The 19,060-nt window shown below is 37.8% G+C and overlaps 1 protein-coding gene across 1 annotated transcript in view; it reads left to right on the forward strand.

The window, feature by feature from the left end:
- The window catches only part of COX18 (cytochrome c oxidase assembly factor COX18), a 90,311-nt gene extending 71,709 nt beyond the window's left edge, over window positions 1-18,602 (forward strand). The window contains exons 10-14 of the transcript XR_015250413.1: window positions 4,994-5,131; window positions 5,714-5,913; window positions 11,937-12,042; window positions 16,481-16,650; window positions 17,005-18,602. The gene's annotated coding sequence lies outside the window, so the exon portion shown is untranslated. The remainder of the gene's footprint in view (window positions 1-4,993; window positions 5,132-5,713; window positions 5,914-11,936; window positions 12,043-16,480; window positions 16,651-17,004) is intronic.
- Window positions 18,603-19,060: the final 458 nt, after the last annotated feature.

The following is a 19,060-nucleotide window of genomic DNA, read 5'->3' on the forward strand; positions in this document are numbered from 1 at the left end:
ATCGTGACCTGGCTGAAGTCGGACGCTTAACCGACTGTGCCACCCAGGCGCCCCTCCAGTTCTTTAACAAATCAGCGGAGAGATCATTAAACAAATTTTGGCGATAGATCATGGTAGTAATTTCCCCGAGCTGCTATAACAAAGTACCACAAAATGGGTGGCTTAAACGACAGAAATTTATTGTCTCATAGTTCTAGAGGCTGGAAGTCTGAAACCAAGGTGTCAGCGGGGCCATATTCTCTCTTAAGTCTGTAGTGGAGAATCTTTCCTTACCTCTTCTAGCTTCTGCTCTGTATCAGTGATTCCGGGAACTGGCTTGCAGGTGAATCACTCCAGTCTCTATAATCAGATGGCTCTCTTCTCCCTGTGTGTCTTTACCTTGTCTTCCTTCTGTGAGTGTTTGTGTCCAAATTTCCACTTTTTATAAAGACACTGGTCATACTGGATAAAGGGCACATTCTGTTCCAGCATGACCTCATTTTACCCAATTACACCTGCAACAACCCATTCTCGAATAGGTCACATTCTAAGGTACTGGGAGTGAAAACTTCAACATATGAATTTGTAGAGGGGGGGAGGGTGGGGTGGGAACACAATTCAACCCATAACAAGGAGAAAGGCTAACTCATATACAGAGGACTAACCAACAACTTTGGGACACCTGGGTGGCTCAGTCAACTAAGCGTCCACTTCGGCTCAGGTCATGATCTTGCAGTCCGTGAGTATGCGTCGGGCTCTGTGCCAACAGCTTGGAGCCTGGAGCCTGCTTCGGATCCTGTGTCTCCCTCTCTTTTTCTGTCCCTCTCCTGCTCATGCTCTGTCTCTCTCTCTTTCTCTCTCTCAAAATAAACAAACAAACAAACACTAAAAAAATAAAAGGAAATAACTAACAAGAACCTTGATAATTTTGTGTATTCTGTTTTCTTTCAGTGCCGAGTCAATAAAAATTGGGGGTTTAACTGGGCTCTTGGGTATTCGTCACTGGTTAGAGAGCTGTTTGGAGGCTGGGTAGGTTCATTGGAAGTGTAGTTCTATTCCAGAGATGGTTTGGCATATGGAGCTCACCAGGGGTAAAGACTGTGGTAATGTGTGGGTGAGCCAGCAGGAGAGGTAGACAAGTCCAGACACAAGTTGAAAAGAACCTTTCTACTCTGGACTCACTTCCCAAGGCATTGCAGAAAGCAGTTCCTACTGGACCCAGGGGAAGCGCCTTCTCAATAGAATGTGACCTTCTCCTTCCAGAGTCACAGATTTATGAATTTTCCTGTTGGTTTCTTTATTTTCATCTCTCTAGTTGCTCGGAGGAAAATCAGGATAATTCTGACAGTAGAACTTTCAACTTAAGGCCTTTTATTGCTCCTGGGTTTGTGGTTTTGGGTATTACTCATACATTTACATCCACAAAGTAACCTTGAGTTGTTGAAATGTGGTCATTAATTAATCAAGTAATCTAAGTAAAACCTTCCCTGTTAGGCATTTCTTGTATCATTTTTCCAGTGAGTTTGAAACTGGGTTTCCAATAATTTCTGATCATGAAGGATCCTCTGGCTTAGGACTCACAGTAGAAAAGTTCATGGAAAGCCTAGGGTGTTAACTTCTTTCCTGGCTGTATTCCAGTTGGTTTTAAATCACTCTGCTTGCTTTGGCTTTCCCACATTACCTCTTTATGTGGGTGTTATAGGAGCCTTCCACTAGTGTCCAGTAAAACTCACCCCTTCCCTCTCAGTCTTGCTACAAAAGGTTGGAAAAAAAAAAAAAAAAAACCTGGTGGTACCCTTACCTTAAAAGTCAGGCCAAAGGATAGACAGAGGTAACAAAGAGGGGCAGTGGTCATCATTTTTCACACTTAACTGTTTGTGAGGAACAATCAGAAAAGAGCTCTATGGAGGGAATGGCTCTTTATGGAGTAAGCCCTTTAGAGGAAATATGAGTCCCATGAGAATTTGAAGCTCACCTAGAGGTTTAAGAAAGGATTAGCAATTCATGTGTGCTACCAGCCAAAGGCAGAAAGGAAGTTATTCTTGTGTTGTGGGTGGTCAAATGTCCATGGAGCTATGAGATTATCTGACAGAGGTAAATAGCAGTGAAGAAGGACAAAGAAGGGATTTTTTTTTTTTTTTTTATAAGCATACAGCTGTACTACTAAGTCATCCAGGTTAGCACTGAGCACTTAGGGGATGTTCAGATGTAGAGAGCACCACACACTCTCATAATATCTCTTCATTAAAAAATTATTTTTATTCCCCATTTTTTAATTATGAAAATAATACATGCACATTGAAGAATAATCAGACTGTATGGAAACAAATTAAGGAACTGAAAAAAATATATACTATAGACCTTCTACCACAATTGTTTTCATTATTACATATTACCTTCTAGTTTTTGTCTAACGCATTCATTTTCCTTGAGTTGCAATCTGCTTAATATTAAATCATAAACATTTTCCCATGTCACAGTCTTTATCATTATCATTTTACACCACAATATACTAGTTCATTGTATTATGTATGTTAAACCATTTTCCTATGGTGGGATATTGGGAAACATGTACTTTTATGAGTAACTTGAATTATAGTCTTCGTAGATGGTGTTTTGCTTCATTGCATTTGGGGCGAATACATTTTCCAGGAACCATATTGGGTTCATTAGACATAAGAATTTGATACCAGTACCTGAGTTTAATAAAAAGTGAGAATTACCCAGTACCTGTACCACCAGCCATTTGTAGGAGATGAGTATTAGAATGTTGGTAACATGGAATTGGTACTCTAAAAAAAAAAAAGAAAGAAAGAAAAAAGAAAGGAATGAAAAGTACTCTTTGGGTGTCAAAGAAAGTCAAAGAGAATTTTGAGGCATTAGCAGAGAGATTAGTGACTATAATAATGTATTTCTGTGTTCTGGATAAGAAGGCATTCGGCTTGGTCTGCCCAAAATGAAGCCAGAATTCCAAGTAGAAATGCAATAACGTTAAGAAACCTTTTCTTGGCATTATAAGCTCACACATGTACTTTTATATGCTACAAAGTTGAAAAAAAAGTTAAAATTCTGAAGTATTGAGGCCACAGCTATAAAAAATTAAGGTTTTAAACTAGATTTATGAAAGTAAGAAAATATATGTTATGGTATGCTAAATGCTATTCTAACTAGTGCTTTTTCATGCTGGCAAATGTTCTACTTCTGCCAATGTGAACAATTATTTTTGCTGGCCCAAAACAGTTCAAACAAAAACAGAAGTCAGCCACCATTTCTTAACATAGTAAAGTTGAAAATTTCAAACATTTAATGGAAATTATTTTCACATTTATTTCATTGGTATTCAAAGGAAGTAGTAGGAATTCCATAAAAGTTTGTGTTTATGACAAAAGTACATTGCTAATGTAAAGTTATTTGGAGGTTAGAAGTATGATAAATGGAGATGATTTAGAAAGAAACAAGAGTATCTATTTTAAAAACATTATTATTAGCTTCTTCCTTCTTTGACCCTCACAGACTATGTAAGAGTCTGAAAAAAGACACGGTGAGTGGACTACCAAATATTCATTCTTTTTTCATGTTTAACAGAAACCAAATTCCTCAGTGAGTTCCACAGATTCAGCTAAAATACTTTCCCAGACTTGCTTACAGTTTGGAGTAGCTACATGACATTTTCGGCTGATGAAATAATTGACAAAAATGCTAGATTCAACTCCTTTACTCTTCTTTCCTTCTTGTTCTTGCCTGGAAAACAGGTAGTTAGGTTGAAAGTAACATCCAACTTGGGAGACCCCACAGCAAGGATGAGGAATTAGCTATATAATGAGAATGAGGAATGAAAAGGAAGTGGGATCCAGGGACACTGATGACACCATGGAACTAACCACTGGGCTGCTTGTCTCTGCACTTCTTTTTATGTGAGGCGAATTATGTGAGGCTCTATGGTTAAGCCACTGGCATCAGTTTTTTGCTACATACAGTACACACAAATGCTAAATGAGGCAGAGCCCTTGATATAGCCTCTTTTTTGTATCTTGTACTTCTATTTACAAAGTGTCTGCTATGATAATAATGTGTTTAATGATTTTTGTCCTCAAATCTTCTGAGCTATTAACTACATTAATGACTTAACATTTGTAAAGCATCCTCTCTTGTTCATCATTGTATTTAATGCCTACAAGTATCTGACATACCATGTGAACTTAATAAATTATATTTCCAGGTAATTTGGAAAGCTGTTTTGACTCCAAAATACACACGCACGTGCACACACACACACACACGCCCATCTTTACATAAATATATGGATGCACATTCTATATATTTATGTTATGTGTTTTAAAATACTTGTATTGCTTTGAAGTACTCAGATATTAAAGAATTATTCTATGAGAATAATTGTCACTATTTCTTTTCCAGTTAGGATTTGTGTATTACTGTAATAATGGACATTTATGTGTCTCATTGAATGCTAAGGTCTTAGGGAAACATAAGAGAACTGATGTGGCTGAAAGGGAGATAAACAGTGACTTTGTATCTCCAGCTGCATTTGTCAGGCCACAAGCATTCTGTAAAAACAAAACAAAACAAACACGCAGGATTTTAAACTCAAGTAACTTTTGGAAATACAGCATGTTACACCATCTTTATCCTGGTGATTCATGGGTCCATTAAAGTTGCCTACAGTAGAGAAAACTGTTTAACTCTGTGTAATCTGGAATTTTCCAATCTTATGTGATCATCAAGCCCTTCTATTCAAGTTACACCTATTAATAATGCTCAGGGGAGATACTTCTGTGACACATACTCTGAAAAACCCTGCAATTCAGTGACCAGAAACCTGAAAAATCATCGCTATTACATGGTATTGATCTACATTAGTTAGTGTAACTAGATAGTAATGAGAAATAAAACATATGACTTTTGGAAAAGAGTAGAAAAATGAAGACTTTTTGCAGAAGACAGAAATACCTAGTTTACCATGAAGGTGAGGCATTTATTTTGTTCCCTATTTTAGCTCCAGTGGCCAGAGTAACACGTAAGTGTTACTTGTTCGTGGAAGGAAGGCTTGGTGGAAGAAAGGATTGATGGAGAGACAAGGGATCTCATGGGATCCAGTATTCTAGAGAAACATCCTGAGAAAGTTGCCTAACAGGTATGGTTTCATAACCTTTCTGAAGACTTGAATGTGCCTCACATACTGCTTTTTCTCCAAATTGTCATTGTTTAAAACTTTTGAGTTTTACTCTAATGATAGAAAATATGTGGACTTGATATCTATCAGTCAGAATTTTCTCAACATAGTACTCCAGGCAACTACTACCAGCTGATTAGCATAAGGAAGAGAGCGAAAACCATCTCTAACATAACAATTTCCATCTCTAATATAAGGCTTAATATTATTTTTTCCTGCTTAAATAATTTATACTTATCTCATAATCATTAGTCTCATGTCCCTAGCATTATCTGAAGATGAATTATTTACTTTTTTCTCTCAGATGCTATTGTGATTGTTTTAAAATGACCACAAATTCTTTGATGTTTCTCTTCAATAGATGGAAACTAATTCCTTGTCTACTAAGTGTGGGCTGGAGTGGATTTAGTGAATCTCTTCTAATGAAAAGAATTTAATGGAAGTGACATGTGAAACTTTGAAGACTAGATATAAAAAATACTGTGACTACCTGCTAGTTTTTTTCCCCTCCTCTATCTCTATTTCTTGTTTTCTCTCTCTCAGATAATTCAGTGTGGAGGAAGCTAGCATCCAGGCTAGAAGCCCATGTGGTGAGGAACTGAGACCTCACTCACCAACAGCCATATGAGTGAGCAATCTGGAAGTGGTACCTTCAGCCCCAGTCGGGCCATCAGATGAAACTGCAGTGTCTGCCAGTACCCTAACTACAACCTTATGAGAGTCTCTGAGCCAGCGCCACCCAGGTGAGCAACTTCTGAATTCCTGACCCATAGAAACTAAATAATACATGATTACTATTTAAACCACTAAGTTTGGGGATAATATTTAAAATATAAATGGATAACTAATTCAACAATTTTAGGAACTTTTTTAATGTTTATTTTTGGGAGAGAGACAGAGTGAAAGTGGGAAAGGGGCAGGGAGAGAGGGAGACACAGAATCTGAAGTAGGCTCTAGGCTCTGAGCTGTCAGCACAGAGCCCCACTTGGGACTCAAACTGACAAACTGCAAGACCATGACCTGAGCCAAAGTCAGATGATTAAACAACTGAACCACCTAGTTGCTCCAACAATTTTAAGAACTTTTAAAGAAATAGGACTCATTTACAGCCCCTTTAAAAACCCACCCTCCTCTACTCCCAATTTTATTACTTTGGTATGGCCAAATTAGCTAGTTATCCACCAATTCCTGTTTGTTTGTTTGTTTTTTCTAAAGCAGGGGTAAGAAAACTCTGTTAAAAAAGGCCAGATAGTAAATACTTTAGGCCTTGTGGGCCATGTGGTCTTTGTCACAACTACTCAACTCTACTCTTGCAGCATGAAAGAAGCTGTAGACAATACTTACATGAGTGAGTATGGCTGTTTTCTAATAAAAGTTTATTTGTGGACACTGAAATTTGAATTTCACAGAATCTTCACATCATGAAGTATTATTCTAATTTTGATTTTTTCCCCCAACCATTTTAAAATGTAAAAATCTTTCTTAGCTTGTAGGTCACTTAAAACCAGGCAGTGGGCCAGATTTGGCCCACAGGTATAGTTTGCTGATTCCTGTATTAAGTTAATAGAATTCTTGATATTTAACTGTCATATGAATGCCCAAAATAAAGACATATTTCAGACAATAGCCATGTGACCACATTATGGTTAATGGGATGTAGGTGGAAAGGGTATGTGCAAATTCTGAGTCATGCTATTAAAGACAAGTAGTGGACTCCCCCACCCCCACCACCCCCTTTATTCCCCTTTCTCACTGGCTAAAGTGAAGACCATCCTGGACCATGTAGATGACAGAAATGTCCTTGGGGTGGTGGAACAAACAGAGCCAGAATTCCTAGTTTCGGATCGTGTGCAGTCATACTTTTATAAGGGTAAGAAATAGACTACAATCATGTTTAAACCTGTCTGGTTTTAGATCCCTCTTCACACGTCACCAAATGTGAGCTCTAACTGATTCAGCTGGTTAGTGGTTAGCTACCATCTCTTAATGTAATGCCAGGTTGACATTGTGTTGTACTTTCAAGAATCACTGCAGACAGTGGTTAACAGCTATATGTGGAGTTAAAAAAAGAATTCTTGGTTACTTATCAAGTCAGAATAGTCTGGACATAGGATAGCTTTGACTTGATTAAAAAACCAGAATTTCTAAAAAATGGCAGGTATTTGCCTTTTCTTCTGATTGTTGATTTCCTGCAATTTGGAAGTGAACAAATGTGCTTTTGTATCCATTTTCTCCCACCTCTATCATACTTATGGCCAAGAGTGGAATATTGTTAATTGAGAGACACATAAACAATACACTGTTTATAATATCTGAGGAAGAATTAATTCATAGTGTCCTTTGTGGAGCTTATTTATATAAATGAATGGGTTTAAGATCTCCCACCCCCACCCCCCAAAGTATCCCATGGTCCTATGGATCTTCTCATTCATATAACTGAAAGAAAATATAATCATAATAGATATACCTATCTTCTGAGCACTTTTTATTTTCCACACCAGAACTTGGGGGTCCCAGGGTGTGAACAACAGTGAAAAAGAATCCCACAGTCAAAGTCTGGAAAGCACTATGAGAATCATCAGCCATCACTTGGCAGCATCAGAGCATCAGGCATTGTCCAAACACAATTGTTTGAGTTCTTGTGCTGACACACAGTGTTTCCCATTCATCTCTCCCCCTTTCTCTCCCTCTTTCTCTCCCCGCCAAAAACCCAACTCGCTTTAAATAGGCACCCTCTTCCAAGTCCTGGCTGTTAGTGTCCCCAAGAGATTTCAGGGAGATGCAGCCCTGGCTGAGGGTTAGAGCCAGAGGCCAGCCAGTGAAGGGAACGATGTCTGGGTTTTGAGAACAGCTGGAGCTTCAGAGGGAGAAAAGCAGCTTGGCGAATGAGGAAAGAATGTACTTGTCACTTCAGAGGCAAGAAACTTCGATTTCTCTCCTGCTTCTGCCAACAAGTGTTTATTGGAAAGGAGAGTGGTGGTGATGGGCAGGTGACTTTCAGTTAGGATTTTATGGAATTTTTCATGTTTATTTTACCTTTTCAAAGAGCAGATAGATGTACAAATCCCACAGTATAACTATTCTGAATTCTGCTTGTGTTTTTATTGGATAAAGGAGTGTTGTTCCTCAGAGCTATTTTTACGGATGCCGCCCCTGGCCCATTTTGAAACTCTGCTTGCTTTCCTTGTATGTGAGCTAATATTTGTTATAGGGATTTTGGAGAAATGTAGTAGAGGGTATTCAATGGAAGGTGAAGGCCGAAGGGAGGAGAAATCCTGTTCTGAGAACATGAGCTGAATTTACAGATGGGGGAATTGGATGGGCCTGTTCAGTCAAAATAGGGATGTTTTAGCTGACACCAAGGTGAGCTTATAAAAAGTTTGATGAAGTTGGGGGGAAATAAAGTTTTTAAGATGTCATATTCTTTGGTCATGTCTTGAGTTCTCTGATTTTCTTAGATTCTTCTGGAAAAGGATAGAACAACAGAGACTATTTTCCCACTCTGAATTCCTTTTGTTAGACTTGGAAAGTTTGATCTGATTTTAAGTATCCCTTATAAAATGAACAAGGAGTTCAATATTAATATTCAAAAAGTAATAATTGTTACCATTTAAAGGTCTCTTATCTCCTTTTCTCCATTCCCCCAATTTTTTGTCTACTTCAGGATTCTTCTTTTAATTGTACCTGTTCTTGTGTTTGTTTTTTAATTTTTCTTTAGTTGGGGAATAAATATATCTAAAAGTTAAAGTAGGGAATGAGACTTTATTGCAAGAATGTAAGGGACCAACTATATAGTCACTCTGGGTCCCCAAATTTCCCCAACTAGAATTAGTACTTCTGAGAGAAAAATAATATGTTGTGGTCTATTTGTCAGTAACCACAGTGAATTTCCTGACCTGGCAAGGTTCATGCAAGCCACTTCAAAGGCGTGGCCTCCTCCACATCAAACTGTGTGGTAACTTAGCCTTTAACTTGGACACTCTTGTCTGAGGCCAAAGTACCAGGTTTCATTCAGCATATATGGTGTGAATCACAGCAACTGCTTGCAAAAGGTGTCTCTTAGAAGGGGCTTGTGAGCAAAACAGGAACTTAGAATTTCATAGACTCCTTACCAGCACAAGAACAGTCAGTGAACTCCAGGGACTATCCTGGGAGCAACATCTATCACAGTTCTTTATTCACCAGCATCAAGAGCATCTCCAAAGGGTTGACATATTTTTGTTGTTGTTTTTTAATTTTTAATTTTTAAATATTTATTTATTTACTTATCTATTTATTTTTAAATTTTAATTCCAGTATAGTTAACATACTGTGTTATATTAGTTTTGTAATATAGTGACTCAACAATTCTATAAATCACCCAGTGCTTATCATGGTAAGTGTACTCTTTTTAACGTTTATTTATCTTTGAGAGACTGAGAAAGAGGACAAGTGGGGGTGGGGGGTGGGGCAGAGAGAGAGAAGGAGACACAGTATCCAAAGCAGGCTCCAGTCTCTGAGCTGTGAGCACAGAGCCCACCGCGGGGCTCAAACCCACAAACCATGAGATCATGACCTGAGCCGAACTTGGATGCTTAACCAACTGAGCCACCCAGGCACCCCATAATAAGTGTACTCTTAATCCCCATCACCTATTTCACCCATCCCTCCACCCACTTACCCTCTGGCAACCATCAGTTTGTTCTCTATAGTTAAGAGTCTGTTTCTTGGTTTGTCTCTCTCTGTCTCTTTTTTATATTTGATTATTTCTTAAATTTCACATATGAGTGAAATCATATGGTATTTGTCTTTGACTGACTTATCTTGTTTAACATTATACTCTCTAGCTCCATCCATGTTGTTGTAAATGGCAAGATTTCATTCTTTTTTATGGCTGAGTAATATTCCATTGTATGTATACACACATACATACCACATACATGCCATATCTTTAGCCATTCGTCTATTGATGGACACTTGGGCTGCTTCCATATCTTGGCTATTGTAAATAGTGCTGCAATAAACATAGGAGTGTATGTATCCCTTTGAATTAGTGTTTTGTATTTTTGGGGAGTGCAATTGCTGGATCACAAGGTAGTTCTATTTTTAATCTCTTGAGGAACTTTTTTCCATACTTCTTTCCACAGTGGCTGTACCAGTTTGTATTCCCACCAACAGTACATGGTGTTCCTTTCCCTTCACATCCTTGCCAACACTTATTATTTCTTGTGTTTTTGATTTGAGCCATTCTGACAGATGTAAGGTAGTTTTACTGTAGCTTTGGTTTGCATTTCCCTGATGATGAGTGATGTTGAGCATCTTTTCATGTGTCTGTTAGCCATGTGTATGTTTTCTTTGGAGAAATGTCTGTTCATGTTTTCTATCAGTTTTTTTTATTGGATTATTTCAGGAGTTTTGGTATTGAGTTTTGTATGTTCTTTATATATTTTGGATACCAACCCTTTATAGGACACATTGTTTGCAAATATCTTCTCCCATCCCATAGGTTGTCTTTTAGTTTTGTTGGTGTTTGCTATGCAGAAGACTTTTTTTGATGTATTCCCAATAGTTTATTTTTGCTTTTATTTCCCTTGCCTCAGGAGACATATCTAGAAAGATGTTGCTATGGCTGATATCAGAGAAATTGCTGCTTGTGCTTTCTTATAGGATTTTATGGTTTTATGTCTCACATTTAAGTCTTTAATCCATTTTGAGTTTATTTTTGTGTATTTAATATTTAGGGGTGCCTGGGTGGCTCAGTCAGTTAAGTGTCTGACTTTGGCTCAGGTCATGATCTCACTGTTCATGAGTTCAACCCCCACGTCGGGCTCTGTGCTGACAGCTCAGAGCCTAGAACCTGCTTCAGATTCTCTGCTTCAGATTCTGTGTCTCCCTTTGTCTCTGCCCTTTCCCTGCTCATGCTCTGTCTCTCTCAAAAATAAATAAATATTAAAATTAAAAAAAACATATTTCTTAAGGGGCCATTTTTAATAGATTTCCTAGTTTGGGTATATTATCCTCAATATTTTAAAGGCTTGCATGTTTAAGACTAAAGAACAGCTATATAGGGGAGCCTGGATGGTTCAGTTGGTTTAGCATCCAACTCTTGATTTCAGCTTAGGTCATGATCTCATAATTCCTGAGATCAAGCCCCATGTCAGACTCTGCACCTAAAGCACAGAGCCTGTTTGGGATTCTCTCTCTCCTTCCCTCTCTCTCTTTCTTTCAAAATAAATAAACACTAAAAAAAGAACAACTATACATAAAATGTCCATACTACCCAAAGCAATCTATAGATACAATGCAATCCCTATCAAAATACCAACAGCATTTTTTACAGAACAAATAATACTAAAATTTGTATGGAACCACAAAAGACACTGAATAACCAAAACAAATTTTGAGAAAGAGGAGCAAAGCTGGAGATATCACAATCCCAGGTTTGAAGATATACTACAATAATAACCAAAACAGTATGGTATTGGCACTGGCACAACACATAGATCCATGGAACAGAATAAGAGCCCAGAAATAAATCCATGCTTATATGGTCAATTAGTCTATGACAAAAGAGGCAAGAATATACATTGAGGAAAAGACAGTCTTTTCAATAAATGGTGCTGGAAACGCTGGGCAGCTACATGCAAAAGAATGAAACTGGACCTGTTTCTCACACCACACATTAAAATACACTCAAAATGGATTAAAGACTTAAATGTATGACCTGAAACTATAAAACTCCTAGAAGAAAACATAGGTAGTAATCTGTTCTGCTTTTTTTTTCTAGATAAGTCTCCTCAGGCCAAGGAAACAAAAGCAAAAATAAACTACTGGGACTACACCAAAATAAAAAGCTTTTGCACAGTGAAGGAAACCATCAACAAAATTAAAAAGTAAGCTACTGAATGGGAGATGATATTTGCAAATGATATATCTGATAAGGATACCAAGAACTTATGAAAAGAACCAATAAATAGATAGTTAACTTCTACAACTAAGCAAACATAAAAAATCCAATTAAAAAATGGGCAGGGCTAATTATACTTCAATTTTTAAAAAATGGGCAGAGGACCTGAATAGGTATTTTTCCAAAGAACATATACAGATGGCCAATAGACACATGAAAAGATGCTCAACATCATTAATCATCAGGGAAATGCAAATCAAAACCATGATATCACCTAATACCTGTCAGAATGGCTAGAATAAGAAAGACAAAAGATAAGTGTTGGCAAGGGGGTGGAGAAAAGGGAACCCTCTCATGCACTATTGGTGGGAATGTAAATTGATGCAGCCACCGTAGAAAATAGAATGGAAGCTCCTCAAAAAAATAAAAATAGAAATACCATATGCTCCACTAGTTCTACTACTGGGTATTTACCCAAAGAAAATAAAACACTAAATCAAAAAGATATATGCACCCCTGTGTTTACTGTAGCATTATTTACAGTAGCCAAGAGATGGAAGCAACCCAAGTGTCCACCAATAGAAGAATGCATAAAGAAGATGTGGTATATATATATACAAAGAAATATTGTTCAGCATAAAAAAGAATGAAATCTTACCATTTGTAACAACATGAGTGGATCTAGAAGGTATTATGTTAAGAGAAATAAAAGAAAGACAAGGACTATGTAATTTCACTTACATGTGGAATCTGAAAAACAAAACAAAGCATAGCAGACACATAAATACAGAAAACAAATTGATGGTTGCCAGAGGGGAGGAGGTTGGGAGGAAGGGCAAAATGCATAAGGAAGATTAAAAGGTACAGGCTTCCAGTTATGAAATGAATAAATCATGGGAAGAAAAGGTACAGCATAGGAGGGGATATAGTCAGTGGTGTTGTAATGGCATTGGATGGTAACAGATGGTAGCTAGACTTGTGTTGAGAATAGCATAAGGTATAGACTTTTGAACGATTATGTTGGACACCTGAAACTAACATAGCCTTGTGTGTCAACTATATTTTAATTTTTAAAAAAAGGAAACATTATCTGGGTATATCAAGTGGTCAACATACCAAGTCTGGGCTTTTGTAGATCTCTGGTTTACCATGTGGTCCAGCCTTTATTTTTTGGCTGAGGTATTCAGTTTTGTTAATGCTTGAATTGCCTGCCATCAGGGAAACTAAACATAGCTTAGTAAATCTACCAAAGCTTTGTGTATAACAACATGGATTAACCACATGGGTTGCAGGAGACAGACTGCTCGATTAGACCTTGGCTTTGCTTTTTACTGGATTTTGATCTTGATCAAGTTATCTGACCTCTGCATCTGTGTCATCATCTGAAAATGAGGGTAATAAGTACTTCCCATGTTACTATTGTAATGAAATAATGTGAGTAAAATGTGAGGTATGAATGAAATGATGCTTGTTAAGCACTTCACCCATTCCTGGCAATACTTAAAGGCTCAGTAAGTATTAGATGTTGATAGTGATGTTATGTTGTGGATTTTCATCATTTTATTATTATCATAGCTGGTTTTATTATACGAGGCAAAAAGTTAATATAATGAATTTATAATAAAACATAGTATAGTACCTGGAATACTTGAGTTACCTCTCAATAGTACTTCATTTATTGGTTTAAAGATAATTTAAATATAGAAACCAGTAGTTAGAAAGCTGTCTGATTAATAAGGATAAACGATTAGTTTATGGACAAATTGAAACAAGTTTTTTTGTTTGTTTTGTTTTGCTTTTAGCTGGTATCAACTCATATTAAGAGAGTAACTTCTGGTTATCTCTGCTGATAGAATGATGATTGGCCACTAAATTTACTGTTGATTAATTCTTTTGATTGAGGTGAATTCACATAACATAAAATTAACCATTTTAAAGTGTATAATTTATTGGCACTTACTACATTCATAATGTTGTGGAAACACTTCCTCCTAGTAGTTACAAAACATGTTTTTATCACCCCGAACAAAATCTCATACCCATTAAGTAGTCACTTCTCACTTCCTGATCCCGCTAACCCAAGGCAACCACCAATCTACTTTTTGTCTTTTTGGATTTATTTACTTTAGATATTTCATGTAGATGGAGTCACATAATATGTGAACTTTTATGTCTTTCACTTAGCCTAATATTTTTGAGGTTCATCCACACTGTAGCAATTATCAGTACTTAATTCCTTTTTATGGCTGAGTCATATTCTGTTGTGTATATAGGCAATATTTTGTTTATCCATTCATCTATTGGTGGCCTTTGATTACTTTTTACAAGTGTAAAATTACTTAATAAATACAGCCCAGTAGAAAAATACTTTCAATATGGGCTTCCAAAAGGAAAATGTTAGGATCACGAGACATAAATGGTACATTTACCTAGCAACTGTTGACTCTCCAGTGACAAGTACAGAATGTGACACGTGAATGAATTGAATAAACTTGCATGAATGATGATGTTAGAAACTGACCTACAGATGAATCAGTGTTCCCCATTGCACCAACTCAACTGAAAGGCAGAGGGTGAGGGAGCTCACTGCTAGAGTCTATGCAGGTCAGCCATATGGGCACAGGGCACTATGGAGAAAGGCAAATCTGGAAGGGCAAACTGAGAAAGCCAACATATGGACCAAAAGTCACTCAGGTCAGAAAGGGGCAGGTGACTGCCCCTCTCACCTTATTCAGGGCCATAGAAGAATGAGTGACGAGCACCATACACAGACACCCATGCTCGTGCTTTCCGCCATTAAGCCTTACATTCTGGTTCTAATACAGGGAGTTAAAAAAGTAATATATAAAAATTAATGGCTTTGATTAGTATACAGTTACAATTTTGGACACTGCTGAAATTTAAGGCCCACAGAGCGACGGTAATAAAGGGAAACTTGAAGAAAAATTGAGACTTGCCACACTATATATATCATATGCCCTAGATGGTGACTGCAAAGAAGCAAAATAAACTTCATAGAAACTGTGCCAGTTTAAGGAATCTGGGGAAAGATACTTGCTGAAAGAGCTCACCACATGTTTGCAAACATAAATCAAATTTAAGACAAAATTTTCCTTGAATGTGCTAGTTGAAGAATGAAGCCTGGTTATGAGCATAATCAGAACACTTTCACCACCCAAAGCGCCATTTATTCTCAAGATTGTAATGAATTTACTCTGCTTCAGAATTGCTTTATGTCCCACATGCTGTAATTTTTTTTATCTGGGAGTAATTTCATGATGCTTTTATTTGGCTAGCATAATTTAAGATTTAAACATAAATGCTTATGGATAATTTTCAATAATAGTTTTGTGATTTATGGACTTGCCAGGAATTAGATGAGGTCTGTACACGCAGCACTTTGACATATTTTATTGAAGAATATATAAAATTAAGAGGTTGGGAGACAGAAACATACATGAGTAAAAGACAGGGAAATAAGTTATATTGGGGGGCGACTGGGTGACTCAGTGAAGCATCCAATTCTTGATTTCAGCTCAGGTCATGATCTCATGGTTTGTGGGATCTAGCCCCACATCCGGCTCTGTGCTGGCAGCACAGAGACTGCTTGGGATTCTCTCTCTCCCTCTGCCCCAACCCCCTCAAAATAAATAAATACATTTAAAAAGATAAGTTATATTAGGAACAGCTAAATAAATGGATATAATTTAGCTTAAAGAGGGGGTATTTGAAGAAGAGTTATATGGAAAATGCTGACTAACTGGATCTTTCTCTTTGTGAAGGACATGGGATAATGAACTTAATGAATATAAGTGAAGGATATGAATACTGGATTCAAAAGGACTTGGGTTAGAGTCCCGTCTCCAAACACTTACCTGCAGTCTATAACTTTGGACAGATTCCTTAACTTATCTGACTTTGGTTTTCTGATGTGAAAAATATCAGATATAACAGTAATTATGAGGTTGTTGGGAGGATTAAATGAGCTCAGCTTTGCATCCTGATGCACAGTAAACATCCAGTAAATGTAAGCTATTTTCATTGCTCAGAGTCAAGGACATTTAAATACTGGACTAGATCATCAAAGGAATAGATTCTTCCCTTGAGAGCAGAGAATGTGAGAGGGTCTTCTCTGTCTGCAAGAAACATTCTTCTCCAGATGATCCATTTATGTATTTTTCTAGTTCACAATCCTAGCAGCAACGTATAAATAAGGAGCAGCTGTTGTAAAAATCCTTTTTCCTCTTTCATGTCGCCTTGCTATCTTTGGGAAGAAAATTTTTGCTATTTAAACTCCACATTGGTCACTATGCTTGTGGGTTGAAATAGGGGCCTTACTGCTGATGGGGCTAAACCAAAGCTTCCAAGGGGAAGCCAGTGCCTGAGAGGTATGCTGCTATTGGTGCCCTGCTCTTATTTCTCAGGCAAGCCTCCACACTTCAGTTAGGCCAAATCTGCCTGATCTTTTCTTCCAAGCCAAGGGTGACTACCCTGCAATGGCATGTGGCAAGTGGAAGGACCAAGGAATTGACATTCTCCAGGAGCAGTCTTCCCAAGTGACTGGTAGAGGTGGTGGGTGAATTCTTGAGCTCAGGTAAGAAAATTCTCTTTCACACTGTTTTCTCATAGGAGTTCACACCTGGCACCGAGTGGGATTCACTTTTATTTGCTGCTTCCTTTTCCTTTTCTCACTTACCCCACTTTCCCTTTGGTGTTTTGGGGATTACCTCAATTACCTCAAATAAATTGCTTGCATTAAAAATCCTTGTTTCAGAGTCTGCTTTTGGGAGAGCCAAACTGAGGCAGGGTGTGAGTGGCTGTCTTTCATGATTTGTTGATTTATTTTTTCCAGCTTTATTGAGATACAGTCGGCACATAATTGTGTAAGTTTAAGGTGTACAAAGTGTTGATTTGATGCACACATATATTGTATCTTTTATGTTTTCAGAGCAGCGAACATCAAAATAGAGATTATGGGAGACTTGATGTGAATGTGAATGGGAAAGGATGAGATTTATGGGGGAATTCACAAGAGGAGAGTCCATTTATTATAATTACAGACATCTTATTGAACACTAAGTGCCAGACACTGGGCTAAACCCTGCTAGCATAAGAGATGGGTGCTGTCCTGGAGAGAGTCACACTGTTCCAGGAGAGACACTCCTAGCAATTCATCAAGAAATTCCAAGATGATTCATGACTTGAGAAGAAAGCTGAGAGCAATGTGCAATGGGAGTACTGATGAGAGAGAAGCTTGGAAGGCTGATGAAGATGTACTCCAAATTCACAAAGGAAGTATATCTGTGGTAAAGGATGAATAGGACTTTGGTGGACCCAAGTTGAGAAGAGCCTTCTAGACAGAGAAAACAACCTGCATAACGTTTGAAGTTACACGGAGTGTTTGGGTGGACAGCTGGAGAAAAGCTCATCATGGGGTGGAGAAGAGGCAGGAGATAAGGCTGAGAGGACGTGAAACATCTGATTATAAAAAGTCTTGTCTCCTTCAACTGTAGAACAGATGATAGGAGGAGGAAGGTCTTGATGCATCAGAAAATGCAAGTGCAATGCCTTGTCCGTCACTTTCTTTTCTGCATGTCTCTGGTGCAAGGAGAAAAGGGAGAGGAGAAGAGACTCAGGAGAGAGGCTGTGTATCTTCAGGTACATCCATCATTGATGATCACATGCCAGACACCATACTAGTTCTTTCCAAACCTTATCCCGTTTCATCCTCACGGTAAGCCAGTGAGGGAGGACTGTTCAACTGTTTTGCTGGTGAAGACATTGAGGCTTAGAAGAGGTCTAGAAAATTGTAAGATTTGGAATCATGACTACCTGCTTAAAAAGCCCTTAACCACTACATTATACTACTTCTCTTTTGGAAGAAGCAAATATGGAGTGGACAGCAGCTGCTGTGGTTGCCTTTCCTGGATTGGGTGACAGCTAAGTGCACTGAGTTCTGCTTATGGAGCCACAAAAATCAGAAGAAACCAGAAGGAGCAGCCATCATGTTGGAAGTCATTTGTTTTGGTATTTACTTTGGTGAAGTCTCCAGAAGATATTTTGGATTTGGAGTACTTGATTTTTCACCAGATTCATCCTTAGCAACTGCTAAAAGCATTCAACAGAGGACAAGAGAATAAAAAAATTACTTAATTCACACAGTGGCAATGCCAGCGCTCAAGTGACTATTGGCCTTTGGTGAACCATTTTCTTTCAGAGCCCTCGTATAGCACTATCATAATTCTGTAACACCTCAACGCTGACCTTTTCGTTTGTAAAAGGCTTAAGTAAACAAAATTATAGCTTTTATGCTACACTCCCAGCATTTTTGAGCTACTTAGTGTTTTTGAACTTTAACATTTGTCTGAAGAACCCAGTTACTTGAATGAAAAAGTTTGTCATTGACCTGTCATTTAACACTTGAGAAAGTGGGGTCTAATTAGTGTGGCTTTTAAATCTTTTTCTACAAACGGAATTCTGAAATGTAGATAGATAAGAAATATAAAGTGGATCAGATGTTTTCATAAATAAATAATGAAAACCAGACATTTGAATGGTTTAGAAAATTTTAATCACTGTACATTCTCATGCTACCCTGAAGAGGGAAGAAGTACAGAGACAATCTAGAAAATGTCAAAGTACCTGAAGTCTTAACTAAAAAGCTCTGTAGGGGCACCTGGGTGGCTTAGTCGGTTAAGCACTGACTCTTGATTTCAGCTCAGGGTCATGGGATCGAGCCGTAGGTCAGGCTCTGCACTGTCAGCCAACCTGCTTGGGATTCTCTCCCTCTCTCTCTGTCTCTCAGTCTCTCAAAATAAAGAAATGAATGAATGAATGAGTGAATGAATAAAAGAAAAGATCCGTAAATTGCAGAATAATCCATCGTTAATCTTCTGCTAGACTGATAATCTTATTTTTATCAGAAGTCTCACAATAGTGCACTGTAAAAATTTTTTTCAAATAAAAAATTATTTGAAACAACCCATTTCTGTAATGGATTTTAA

The sequence above is a fragment of the Puma concolor genome, chromosome B1 (genome assembly GCF_028749965.1).
Source record: "Puma concolor isolate L17-30 chromosome B1, mPumCon1.1.hap2, whole genome shotgun sequence".
In the NCBI taxonomy this organism is placed as follows: Eukaryota; Metazoa; Chordata; class Mammalia; order Carnivora; family Felidae; genus Puma; species Puma concolor.